The 13,440-nt window shown below is 43.9% G+C and overlaps 1 protein-coding gene across 3 annotated transcripts in view; it reads left to right on the forward strand.

Annotated features, from left to right (window-relative positions):
• PKNOX2 (PBX/knotted 1 homeobox 2) overlaps positions 1–13,440 on the forward strand; it is a 266,982-nt gene that overhangs the window by 12,625 nt on the left and 240,917 nt on the right. The gene's annotated exons all lie outside the window — the stretch shown is intronic.

Consider the following 13,440-nt stretch of genomic DNA (forward strand, 5'->3'; position numbering starts at 1 on the left):
ACCTCTTTTCCTTTTTTTGTTTTTTTTTAAAGATTTATTTATTTATGCATAGAAGAGCTGGGATACAAGCCAGAGGTGCAGGGGGTGAGAGGATTCACCGGAGACAGAGTGGGGAGCAGAACAGGCAGATCCACTGAAACACACTAAACACACTGCTGAGGGGAGCAGCGGACGAGACGGGAGAAGTCTGTTGAGCCATGTGGGCTGCTCCCTGGCCAGGGATCAAACTTGTGCTGCAGTGGCTGCAGATACCTTCATAGTGCTGTGCTTAGCCCCTTGTACTATCAGGGAGGCCCTGTCTGGCACTTTGGATGGAGCAATAAGGGGTGACCAGAGAGAGATTAATGGGCTAAGGCCTAGGACTGTAAATCCAAAGTCACTTAGGTGTTAAAAGAAAAGGGGTTTTCAAGGGAGTAGCTGACGGTGCAGCATGGACCCTTTCCCAAGTTCTAGGTATCCCCTGGGTCAGTGAAGGGTACTGCCTCAGAGTCACACCTGTAGGAGTTAAAACCCATGTGCTGGAAGTATGATCTTGTTCAATTTCTTGACCTCTTTGAGCTATAGTTTCTTCTGTTTTGTGAAATCGGAATAATGATGGCTCTTTGCAGGGCATTAAATGAAATAACCCAGCAAAATGCCTGGTCTAGTGCTGGACCTCCAGATGGTCCTCAGTACGATTAAACTCTTTCCTTTCACTTCTTTTTTTTCTCCCCATAGTGCTGGACACAGACACAGGTATCCTTTTAGGAGTGCAGAGAGGCCATGGGCCTCCCTGGAGGGCACGACTAGGATGGCAGTCTGAGGACATTGCAGGCTGGAGACTTCGATGTCAGAGTCTGGCGAGGTTTCCGGGAAGGGAGGGCGGTGCTCAGGGTCTCCCAGAAAAACCAGGACAGCTTGGGTGGCCTCACAGAGGGCTGTGAAGCAAAGAATCTTTGAAACAGGGAATCAGAAGGAGACAGGAAGGAATGGAAGGGGGAGGAAATAAACATTTATGAAGTGTCTACTATGTGCTTGACATTGAGCTCTGTACTTTAGTACCCTTTTGATTTGATTTTATAAATTTAGAAGCGTAGCATGAAATTTAGAAAGTCATGGAATCTCAGAACTGGAAAGCACAATCTATTTCAATACCTATCTTAACAGCTGCATTTTCTCTTTGGGGAACCCGAAGCTCAGAGAGGGCAGTTACTTGACTAAGGTCACATAGGAGATCAGTGACAGAGCTGCATTAGAAACTTCCCAGACCAGGCCAGTTGAGGCAGAGCAGAAAGAGTCTAGATCTTGGAAGCAGAAAGACTTGGTTTGAGTGCAGACACACTTGCAAAAACTACTTACTTCTGGAGCCTCCATTCTCTTATTGTAAGAGGGGAGAATAATGCTCAACTCAAGTGGGTCTGGCAATGAAATGAGATAACCTATGTAAAGTGCCTGGGTCGATTGTGTCCAGGGCTTTTTAGGCTTTGGCCCTTCCATCCCTGCTGCTCGTGGCTCTGGCCACACCTACAGGGCCTTGCAGAGATCCTAAACTCATTCCCAGGGTGCTTAATAAACAGGAGGCCTGGAGCATTCATTCACCCAGCCATGCAGTCATTTATTCTTTAAGTATTTATTGGGTACCTTATTATACCACAAATGTGTGCCAGGCATTGCCCTGGTGCCCAGGATAGAAAGATGAGCAAAAACAGACTTTGCCTCTGTCTTGATAGAGTTGACAGTCAGATGGAGAAGAGAGGTGTTCATTTTTTAAAAGAAAATCACACAGCTAAATATAGGAATACATGTGTAGTAAGAGCTTTGACGGGAAGAATATGAACCCAGGAGAGCATTTAAGAGAAAGACTTTACTAGTGAGAGCAAGGAAGGGGCTCTCTTAGCTGAGACCTAAAGGAAACATAGGATGTAAGTCAATAAAGATGCAAGGGAAGAGTGTTCCAGACAGGGGGAACAGTAGGTGTAAAGGCCCTGGGGAGAGAGGAAGGGCTGCCTGGACAAGGGGCTGGGGCAGAGGGACAGGTCAGAGGTAAGCACAGAACTGTGCCTTCTAGGATCCTGGGGAGGAAGACAGGGGTCTGATTCTGGTTGGGGCTGCTCCTTCAGGGAGAGGTGGGAGAACTCTACCTGAGATTCTGAAATGGAGACCAGGGTGGAGTTTGGCTATAGGCCTAGAGGGAAACAGGTATCTCTAAACCTCAGTTTTTCTGTCCCCAGTGAAAGTAATAAAGACATTATAAATAGGTTATAGGTCCACGGTGGAGAAGGGGGGTAAAAAGGAAGAAATGGAGACGGTACTTGGTCTTCATATAAGTGGATGGTGTCAGATTCATTTGTGTTAAAGCCTTCATGATTTGCATTCCAGTTGAATAAAAGCCAAGGGCCTGATGATGGCTGAGTCACCACCCCCTCTCCCCCAGGCACCTCCCTGCACTCACTCTACTCCAGCCACACTGACCTCCTGGACCACCCTGCTGCGATCAGACTTTGGCACTTGCTTCTCTGCTTGGTGCTATTTCCCAGATAGCTGCTATTTCTGTTTTTCCAGGTTTCTGCTCCAATGCCAGTCTCTCACTGAGGCCCTACCTAAAGCAAAATCTTTTTTCTCTCACCCCTGGCTCTCCCTGTTCCTCTTTATTTTTTCTCCAGTAAAGATCAGGTTTTGTCTTTTTTTTTTTTTTCCTACTAATTATAATCCCAAACAGGGCTTGTGCGTAGGAAAACCCTAGTCAATAATTGTGGAATGAATGAATGAAGACAAGAGCTAGTAATTTGTGAGATTCATTCAAAGATGCTTTCCTGGGCCTCCCTGGTGGCGCAGCGGGTTGAACACCGCACTGTGAAGCTGTCCGCAGCCTCTGCACTGTTGGTTCGATCCCCGCCGGCCAGGGAGCAACCCACATGGCGCGCAGACCTCTTCCTGTCTCGCCCGCTGCTCCCCTCAGCAGTGTATTTCGTCAGTCTGCCTGTTCTGTTCCCCACTCTGTCTCTGGTGAATCCTCTCACCCTCATGCATCTGGACCATACCCTAGTTCTTGTATAAATAAAATAAATCTTTAAAACAAACAAACAAAAACAAACAAACAAAAAACACCAAAGATACTTTCCCTCTTCTTCTGAAATTGAGTCATGGAAAGTCAGAATTGGAAGGAACTAAGTCTTCCAATTGGTGTTTGAACAGCCCTGAGTAAGCAGAGGTCCAGAGAGGTTAAGGGGTTGGGAGGTGACACAGTGCAGAATCAAGGTGAGAACTGAGGCCTCTGCAGTTCACTCCAGGACTCTTTCTATGCAGTTTTGACTTTCCTGCCTGCACTGGTTCTGGGTGAGGAGGGATTTGTTTTGTGGGCCTCCAACTTCTGAGAGCAGAGGATGGCCAGAGGGCTGAGGTTTCTTTGACATTGCTCTTGGGGCCACCTGACCTGAGGGACTATCATTTCCCTCCAAGATCTCTGCTGCTCCTGCTCATCTCACGGTGAGACATGTTGGGGCCATCCTTGGGGTATTGGTGAAGGTGACCATTGACCATTGATAGGTAAACACTCTCCTCTCCCCAGCACTAGAAATAAAATGACTGTCAGTCTTCTGTAAAGGTCAGTCAATAGGAAATGATTTTACAGTTCTTCTTGGTGGGAGTCTGCCCAATATGGAGTAAAATATAAAGAAGTATTTGTTTCTGGCCCTGCACTCCAGGGGCTTCTAGTAGCTAGAATAGTTAATAGTTACCATGAATACATTAGTTAATACATCACTAATGTATCTGTGTTGGTTAATACATTAACATATTTATACATGACATTAACATAATTGATATTGTTAGGAATATTAACATTATGTTAATATTAAAATAATAACAATGTGATAATACTAATGATAATAATGCAAGCATTTATTGAGTAGTTACTATGTGCCAGTGACTGTCCCTTCCTCAAGGGAGGAAGTTTCACTGCACTCTAGAGTCAGGGGTGACTTCCTGGAGGAGATACTGTCTGAATCAGGAGTGTTTGGATAACCAGAGAGAGACTTTGTCTTCTTGGTTTTCTGACCTCATGTGAAGGGAACACTTATTAGATGTATCTGGTGAGGACCTTGCTATGGAATGAATCTCTTCTTCCCTTGATGACATCCTTCCTCTTCCATTTGGAGATGACAGCTCTACCAGATGCCCAGAGCAGATCTGGCATGATCTGGCTTCCCTGTCCAGAGAAATAGTCCCCCATGGACTATTTGTGGCAGTCTGCCTAGATTCTTGGGTAAGGGGTTTCATGGTCAAGACTGTCAAGTTTCAGGCCTCTTCAATGTTTGGGGGGCTTCTGGAAAGATTCTCTAAATGTTCTTCAAGACTGTGGCTATTCTAACTGTCAAATTGGATAGTAATCCTTACTGTGGAGTTGTAGAGAGCATTTGATAGGGGCGATGTCTTTAAAGAATCAGGCTCAATTGACTTGAATTACCCAGACCTCTTCTTTTCTGTCCTCCCTATCACATCTCAGCCCAACTCAGGCCACTCTTGGTCTTAGTCTGAAACTGGGTCACAGAGAGGAATTTCTTTGCATGACTTGTGTGCTGGAGGACAAACTTAAAGCTATTCTCCTACTCAGAGTTGGAGTTGTTAACAATGTCTCTCAATTATGTTTGCACTCTGGAAATATACTTGCTTTCTTTTGGATTCACAAAGCAGAAGGGAGCCTTAATTATAAGTGGTCAACCATCTTGATTTTCCTGGGACTATAGAGGTTTTGGTACTGAAAGTCCCATGTCCAGGGGACCCTCTTAGTCAGGGGGATCCTGGGGCAGTTGGTGAGAATGTCACGGGGCAAGAGCTCATGCACCTGCTAAAGGCTTCCAAGGCCTCCTCCATTTGCCTTCTGAATCTCCCAGCAACAAACAGAAGTCAACGGAGACCAAGGCTTTGACTTTAGAGAGACCAGAGGTCAAATTCCACACTGGCCATGTTCTACAGCTTGACTTTAGCCAAGAGTCCTAACCCAGATCTCAATGTCCTCATTTGTGCAGATGAGGCCTATAATAACTGAATCGTAGTGTTGAGCTGGTACTCAAATGACCTAATGTATATAGAGCACCTGGCATGGGAGAGGTGTTACATAGAGCAGCTCAGCCGTGCAAGCCATTGCTTTCATTTAAAAAAAAAATTGTTTATATTGCAGTAACATTGGTTTATGGCACTGTATGTTATTCAGAGGCACAGGATCACGCTTCTTCAGATGTATGTTACCACACCACATCCACCACTGACCAAGGCACCCAGAATCTTCCACCATAGTTCATTGGGGCCCTGCACACCCTGCTCTCTACACTCCCCCCTCCCCTCTGGTACCCTCCATTTTACAGTCAGATTTCTAGGGTTTGTTTTTGGCATGGTTTTTGTCTGACCTTTTGTTTTGTTTCTCTATTTTCCACATATGAGTGAACTCATCCAGTATTTGTCTTTTCCCCTCTGACTTATTTCACTCAGCACAATCCCCTCCAGTCCCAGCCATGCTGTCACAAATGTAAGCCATTACATTTATTCAGTGTTAGGGAAGGGATGAGAAGTAGCTGCTTCCTGTCTCATGGAAAGCCTGGACTGGGAAAAGGCCTCCCTACTTCTCCAAGTCGGCTGCACCTGCCTGCTGGTGACAGTGTCCTGGGCAGGTAGTGACCCGTGAAGGACCTTTGGGTTTCTTGTGGGGAGAAAGAGATGAAGGCAGACCACCTGCTGTTGTCCCTACCCAGAGGCTGGGCTAATGACCAGCCTCCTGGGACTTTCAGTGTGTCTCCTCCCCTTTTGCTGACTCATTTGACTTGTTGAGAAATAGGAAGGCTCACTGGGATCAGGGGGGACTTGGGAGAGCCTCTAGTATGATGTGGCCTTCTCTGGAATCAGAACCTTGAGGCCAGGAAGGTTGTGACTCAGCTGAGGCTTGATGGATGTTTTGTTCTCAGGCCCAGTAGGCTGAGGAGTCCTTTGAGTTCCAGGGACACCCTACAGGATGGCTGCAGAGTGGGACAAGTCTGTTTCCTGCTGTCTGCTTCACGGATTGTTGGTGACACATCTTAAATTCCTGGCCAGCTACCCCCTGCCACTGTGGCCTGTTCCTGGGCCACCTCTCCCTAATGGAGGGTGAGCTGTGCTCATGGGACATTGCTTCTTCTTTTTAAAATTAACCTTGTGACTTTGACTCTTTTTAACAGTCAAATGAAACTAAGAAGATAAACACCATTTCCAATGATTCTTAAACTCACAAAAAGAGGTGATTTTCTTTCCCTGGATTCTCCACACTACAGTTGACCTTAATGAGCCGGGGGCATCAGCAGATTTCATTCACTTAATGAATGAAGTGTTCATTAAGTGCCAGGATGGGCAGGGAATGGTTTCATCCAGAGCACAGAACATGAATGGGCGATTACTCTGAGCTGAATGTGTTCTGTTTCCTGTGGGGTTTCCCTCTGTTGCCTGTGGACCTTCCTTTGCTTCAAATACATTTTCAATTTATTTAGCACCCACTGTGTGCCAGCCACCATGGGGAGAGGCAACAGATGATAAGATTTGGCCTCCATGTGAAGGAGATTACAGTTTGAGTGGTAAGATAAGCATGAAAGTTAAATTATTTTGGAGGTGTTACGTAACAATACACAGAGTGGTTCATCACAAGAGATCTTATAAGACTGAGGATTTATTGCCAAGTGAGAGACACTAATAAGAGTGAGGCTCTCAGAGGAAAGACAGACCATGTGGGTGGCAGGGAGCAAAAGTGATTCCATGGAAAGGGGTGATGTCAAATTCCTGACACTACTGCATTGCAAGCTTGCTATCCTGCAGGTATGGCGATCCTGATTTTTACACAAGGCCTAAGTCATGGAAATAATATTCCATGGTATGTTCATACCACATTTGATAGATGTTTGGGTTGTTTCTACTTTTTGGTAATTGTGGATAATGCTGCAATGAACTTGGCTCCCTGGTCAAAAGGTGTACAAGTTCTGTTTCCCTGTTTTCCATTGTTTTGGGTATACACCTAGGAGTGGAATGGCTGGGTCATATGGTAATTCTATCTTTAACTTTTTGAGGAGCCACAAAATCATTTTCCACAGAGGCTGCACCATTTCATGTTCTTACCAGCAAAGCACAAATGTTCCGATTTCTCCACATCTTCATGAGTACTGTTATTTTTTGACTTGGTGGGCTGATTGTTTATTGTCATTCTAGTAGGTGTGAAGTGATATTCCCTTGCGGTTTTAATTTGCATTTCCCTAATGATTAGTGATGTTAAGCATCTTTTTATGTCCTTATTGGCCATATATATATTTTTTTCTTTGGAGAAATGTCTACTCAAGTGCTTGCTCATTGTAAAATTGAGTTGTTTGTCTTTGTGGTTAAGTTGAAGAGTTCTTTATGTATTCTGGATAATTAAACCCTTAATCAGTTAAAAGATTTGCAAATATTGTCTACGATTCTGTAGATTGTCTTTTCATTTTCTTGACAATATCCTTTCATGAACGAAAGTCTTTAATTTTAATTAAGTCCAATTTAAATACTTTTCTTTCGTTGTTCATGTTTTTGGTGACATAGCTAATCATCATTGCCAAATTCAAGGTCATGAAGATTGAGCCCTGCATGTATTTTTTTTAAAGATTTATTTATTCATGCATACAATAACTGGGGTACAGGCCTGAGGTATGGGGGTGAGAGGATTCATCAGAGATAGAGCAGGGAGCAGATTAGGAAGACTGACTGAAATACACTGCTAAGGGGAGCAGCAGGCAAGTCAGGAAAGGGTTGCTGTTCCATGTGGGTTTCTCCCTGGCTGGCTGGGGATCAAACTCAAGCTGCAGTGGCTGCGGATTGCATCACAGGTTGCGTCTTAATCCCATGCGCCACCAGGGAGGCCCCTGTGTGTATTTTGCAGAATTTGATTGTTTAGGTGCTTATATTTAGGTTGTTGATCCATTTTGAGTTAATTTTTATATATATGGTATGAGGTAGAAGTCGACATTTATTCCTTTGCATGTGGAAATACAGTTGTTCCAGCAGCTTTTGTTGAAGAGACTATCCTTTTTTTTTTTAAGATTTATTTATTTATTTATACAAGCACTGGGGTACAGTCAGAAGTGCGGGAGGGTGAGAGAATTCACCAGAGCCAGAGCGGAGAACAGAACTGATGAGGTACACTGCTGAGGGGAGCAGCGGGCAGCAGGAGAGGTCTGCGCGCCATGTGGGACACTCACCCGGTGGCCAGGGATCGAACCGGCGCTGCAGAGGCTGTGGGCAGCTTCGCAAGCCAGCGCTCAACCGCTGCGCCACCGGGGAGGCCCTGAAGAGACTATTCTTTCTCCATTGTCTGGATTTGGCACCCTTGTCAAAATCAACTGACCATAGATATATAGGGCTATTTCCAGACTCTTGATTCTATTCCATTTGTTGTATGTCTATCCCTATGCCACTAGCACAGTTTTGATTATGGTAGCTTTGTGGTAAAATGTCCAGAGTGTGAACTTTTAGACTTTATTCTTCTTTTCTAAGATTGTTTCGCGTATTCGTGGCCCCTTGCAATTCCATTTGAATTTGAGGATCAGCTTATCTATTTCTGCAAAAAGTTGTTAGAGTGTTGAAAGGGATTGCATTGATTCCATAGATTACTTTGGGTGGATTGCCATCTTTTTTTTTTTTTTTTTCTTCTTTTGGTACCATGATACTGCTCTTCTTTATGTCCTACATTTTATTTTATTTATTATTTATTTATTTTTTTTTAATATTAAATTTTATTTTTATATTCCCCCATACAATTGCAAACGCCCCATTCTGACCCCAATCCTTCCCCTCCCGCCCCCCACCCCCCAAAAAGTGTCTCTGGTTCATAGTTTTTTGTTGATTTTGATTTTCACTTTCTTATATTCATTTTCCTGGTCCCTTATTTACGTTTTCTAGATTCCTGCTATGAGTGAGACCATCCGGTATTTTTCTTTTTCTTTTTGGCTTATTTTGCTGAGCATGATCCCTTCCAGCGCCATCCATGTTGCTGCAAATTGCATGTGTTTATCTTTTTTGAATGCTGAGTAATATTCCATGGTATATATGTACCACATCTTCTTGATCCAGTCATCTATTTTTGGGCATTTGGGTTGTTTCCAAAGCTTAGCTATTGTAAACAGTGCTGCTATAAACATAGGGGTGCAGGTGCTCTTTGGAATTGATGTTTCTGTGTCCTTTGGGTAAATACCTAGGAGTGGAATTGCTGGATCATATGGAAGCTCTATGTTTAGTAGGTCCATCTTAACATTTTAAATCTTCCTACCCATAGACATGGAATGTCTTTCCATTTATTTAGGTCTTCTTTAGTTTCTTTCAACAATTGTTTTATAGTTTTAAGTATATAAGCCTTTTACCTTCTTGTTTACATATATCCTTAGGTATTTTATTTTATTTTATTTTATTTTATTTTTTAAAGGGAGGGTGAGAGGATTCACGAGAGATAGAGCAGGGAACAGAACAGGCAGACTAACGAAATACACTGCTGAGGGGAGCAGCGGGTGAGACAGGATAAGTCTGCCTCGTCATGTGGGGACCTGGCTGGCCGGCCGGGATCGAACCCTCATTGCAGAGGCTGTGGATAGCTTAACAGAGTGGAGCTCAACTGCCTGAGCCACCAGGGAAGCAATCCTTAGGTATTTTATTATTTAAGATACAATTGTAAATTGAGTTTCTTTCTTATGTTCCCTTTCAGATTCTGCATTGCTGGTATAGAAACACAACCAATTTTTGCATACTATCTGTTACCTTGTAACTTTGTTGAATTTGTTTATCAGTTCTACTTGCTTTCTTGTGGATCTTTTAAAATTACACACACACACACACACACGCACACACACACATATACAAGGATCATAAGATCTACAAATAGAAATTGTTTCATTTCTTCATTTCCAATCTGAATGCTTTTATTTCTTTGTCTTGCCAGAATTCTTCTGACTAGAACTTCCAGTCAATGTTGAATAGTAATGGTGAAAGTGGGCATCTTGATCTATTCCTGATCTCATGGGGAAAGCATTAGCCTTTTACCATTGGGTATGATGTTTGATGTCTATTGCCTTTTTTTTTTTTGAAAGATTTATTTTATTTTATGCAAACAAGAGCTAGGGCACAGGTCAGAGGTGTGGGGAGTGAGAGGATCCGCCAGAGACAGAGTGGGGAACAGAAAAGGCAGACCGACCAAAGTACACTGCTGAGGGGAGCAGCAGGTGAGTCAGGAGAGGTCTGCTGCGCCATGTGGGTGGCTCCCTGGCCAGCCGGGGGATCGAACTTGGGGATCAACATGCTGCAGAGGCTGTGGACAGCTTCATAGGTTGCGTCTCAACCCCTTGCGCCACCAGGGAGGCCCTCTATTGCCTTTTTTGATGATGGGCCACTCCTAGGACCGTGGCTCAAGTGGGGATAGAAGTAACCATGTGCTTTTTTACCCAATAAATAAATTTCTACTGAAAAACAATGTCTTAGCCCATTTGGGCTGCTATAACAAATAGTGTAGAATGGATAGCTTGAAAACAACAGGAATTTATTTCTCAAAGTGACAGAGGCTGGGAAGTCCGAGGTCAAGGCACTGGCAGATTTGGGTCTGTTGCGGGACCATTTCCTGGTTCATAGATCACCAACTTCTTGACATAACCTCATAATGCAGAAGGAGTAAGGGAGCTCTCTGGGGGCTCTTTGAAAAGGGCACTAATCCCATCCATGGGGGCTCCACTCATAAATCCTAAATACATCCCAAAGGTCTCATCCCTTAACCATCACAGTAAGGTAATTAGGGTTTCAGCATATGAATTTGGGGAGATGGGGCACACAAACATTCAGTCTATGGCAGAGAATCTTATTTGGCATCTTGTTCAGAGAAAATACCCACTAATTATAAAATGCCAGTTTCAGGGAGGGCTAATCATACTGAGAAAATGCCAGTTGAACTAAAACACAAACATCCCTGAATTTCCTACTATGTAACAGGCACTTTTATTACCTCATCTAGAAGGTAATAAAACCTGGGAGATAGGCCTTTTATTATTACCACCCCTATTTTAGAGGCAAGGAAAAGAAGCTAAAGGGGTAAGCTGATTTGTTGGGCACTTAAGTGTGCAAAAGAGTTAGGCGTATGTGGTAAGCTTCCTGATTTGTAAATTGATTTCTTGTTTTCTGTCCAGTAATTCTCAAGGGAAGAGAGTGAGGACTGCTCTTTTTTGTGGGGGTGTATCAGAACCAACTTTCTCAAAGACACTGCCGCTCCTCACTCATTTTGATAGATGGCTCCTTCAGGGCTGCCTTACCCCAGTAGAGATTCTTCACTGTCCGGGTCTGCCATGATGGACAAGAACTTGCTGCAACCCGCAGATGTTTGTAGAGAGAAAAGGTTGAGAGCCACTGTGAACCCCCAGCATCTTTCATCTTTCCTGATGTTGGTGTTGCCAAATTGGCTAGAGAATTTTGGAGTAGAGTCTGTCAGAAGTTTCCAAGAGGAAACGCTTCCTGAAGATTGGGAGTAAGTTCTCTGCAGCTCAAGCAGAAGTGCTAGGTCAGGCAACTTTGTCCTACCCCAAACCCTGTATTGTTAACTCAGTAGTAATCAACACTCTTAGGGAGATTAGCTTGATCAAGTAACTGCAGCCACAGGTACCTGGATAATTCATAGCCAAATTTTAGTGCCTCAAATTTCTGTGTCACTGAAACTCTGTAAGTTCCTATTTTAGACACATCTAGGGTGCCTGTGTGTCTGCTAGAGAAAAACTGGGGGTGTGATCCTGGCATAGAGTCCCAATTGGAGGGCACACTCTGTAGGAAAGTCCTGGGTCCTGCGTGTTGATCTCAGCTTGGATAAGACACAGCTGAAGTTGCTACTGCTGTTCAGACTGGAGACTCCTGAGCCCAAAAGTTCAAATAGCCCAGGGCAGGGGAAGCCTGCAAGTTTGTTCTCTTGACTTTGTAGGTTGCATTTCCTCTTTCTCCTGGACTGTCTGGAAGAGGGACATGGGTGAATTCAGTTCCCTGCTCCCACGTGGAGCAGGACTTGCTGAGTCCATTGCCAGCATCGGCCATTTCTGTGACCCATAATGTTTACCCTGCATTCTAGCACCCTCAGTTCTTTTTACAAACATTAAAATAATCAGTTATCTGTAAAATATTTTACAAATATTAGAAATAAGAATTTTAATAAGTACAACATTTTATTTCTCTCTTTCCTTATATAACTGTAACAGGATTTGGACCAAACTGCTAGCACTTATTTTAAAAAACAAAACAATGCTGAGAAGTACAAGAAGGTCTGAATCCTCTACCAGTACCAAATACCACAAGGTACAGATTATTATACAAATTGTGTACAAATTTTAAATACAAATAGAATAGGGTTGGATTTCAAAAGAAGACAAACAAGAATCCTCAGTTCTTGATGAGACTTTCCCGGCCTGCAGATGGCCATGGGGACAAATCTGCCAAGAGGGATGTCTATTGAAATTCTAAAAACAAACACATAAACAAACAAAACCAAGGGGGAGAAGGAGGTAGCTCTGCCTCCCCTCCCCCAGCAATCAGTCCTTTTCAGATTAAATTCAGCAGGTCTTCATTGTCTCCATTCAATGTTGCCAAAGTCTGCTAGTCTTCAAAGAATTCAAAATCTCCTCTCCACTCAATGGCCAAAAACTTTTACCTCCTTTATTTATCCACTGCTCTATGCTGCCGTAGCCATCCCCCTACCCGGCTCTGTCAATGCCTCTATTTGTCCTGTCCTATAAGCTAGAAACTTTGACATTCACCTTTCTCTGCCCCTCTCCCTTTTCATTTTCTGGTCCGCAGCAGGTTCAAACACCCCAGTTTGCCCAGGATAGTCCTGGTTTAAGTCTGTGTCCCAGCGTAATTGTAATGACTTCCTTTTCACTCTCAAAAGTGTCCAAATTTGGGTAATAAATTAAATGGTCAGCCAGTCTATAACCTTTCAGAGGCCAAAATTGTCCTCCTATTCTTCTCCTTGCCTGGCATGTCGCAGCCACCCCACCCTGGTTCAAGCACTGTCACCTCTGCCTGCACTGCTGCGATTGCCTCCTCTCTACTTTCTTTCTTCCCGTGCCTCTCACATCCAATCCATTCTGCAAAGCATCACCTGATGAGTTCTCTCGTAATTCAGTACTCTGCTGTTCTCCTCATTGGTTCCTTGTTGCTTTCAGGATGCGATTCATACTTCTTAGTCTGACACTGAAAATCCTTTGCAATCCAGTCTCTGGTTCTGTCTGTAGTTTTCTCTCTTTGGGTTTCTAGCATGAATCACATTTCTACTCTTAACAGGTTGATGCATCCTCCCCTGACCCTGGCCTTTGATGACCACTGGTGTTCATCTTGGTCCGCTACCTGGGCTCATACTCTGGCCATTCCTACAGATGCCAACCCTTCACATCTGTCCTTCCAGCCTGGAGT

The sequence above is a fragment of the Talpa occidentalis genome, unplaced genomic scaffold, assembly GCF_014898055.3.
Source record: "Talpa occidentalis isolate TD23 unplaced genomic scaffold, MPIMG_talOcc4v2.1 talOcc4.12, whole genome shotgun sequence".
Lineage (NCBI taxonomy): Eukaryota > Metazoa > Chordata > Mammalia > Eulipotyphla > Talpidae > Talpa > Talpa occidentalis.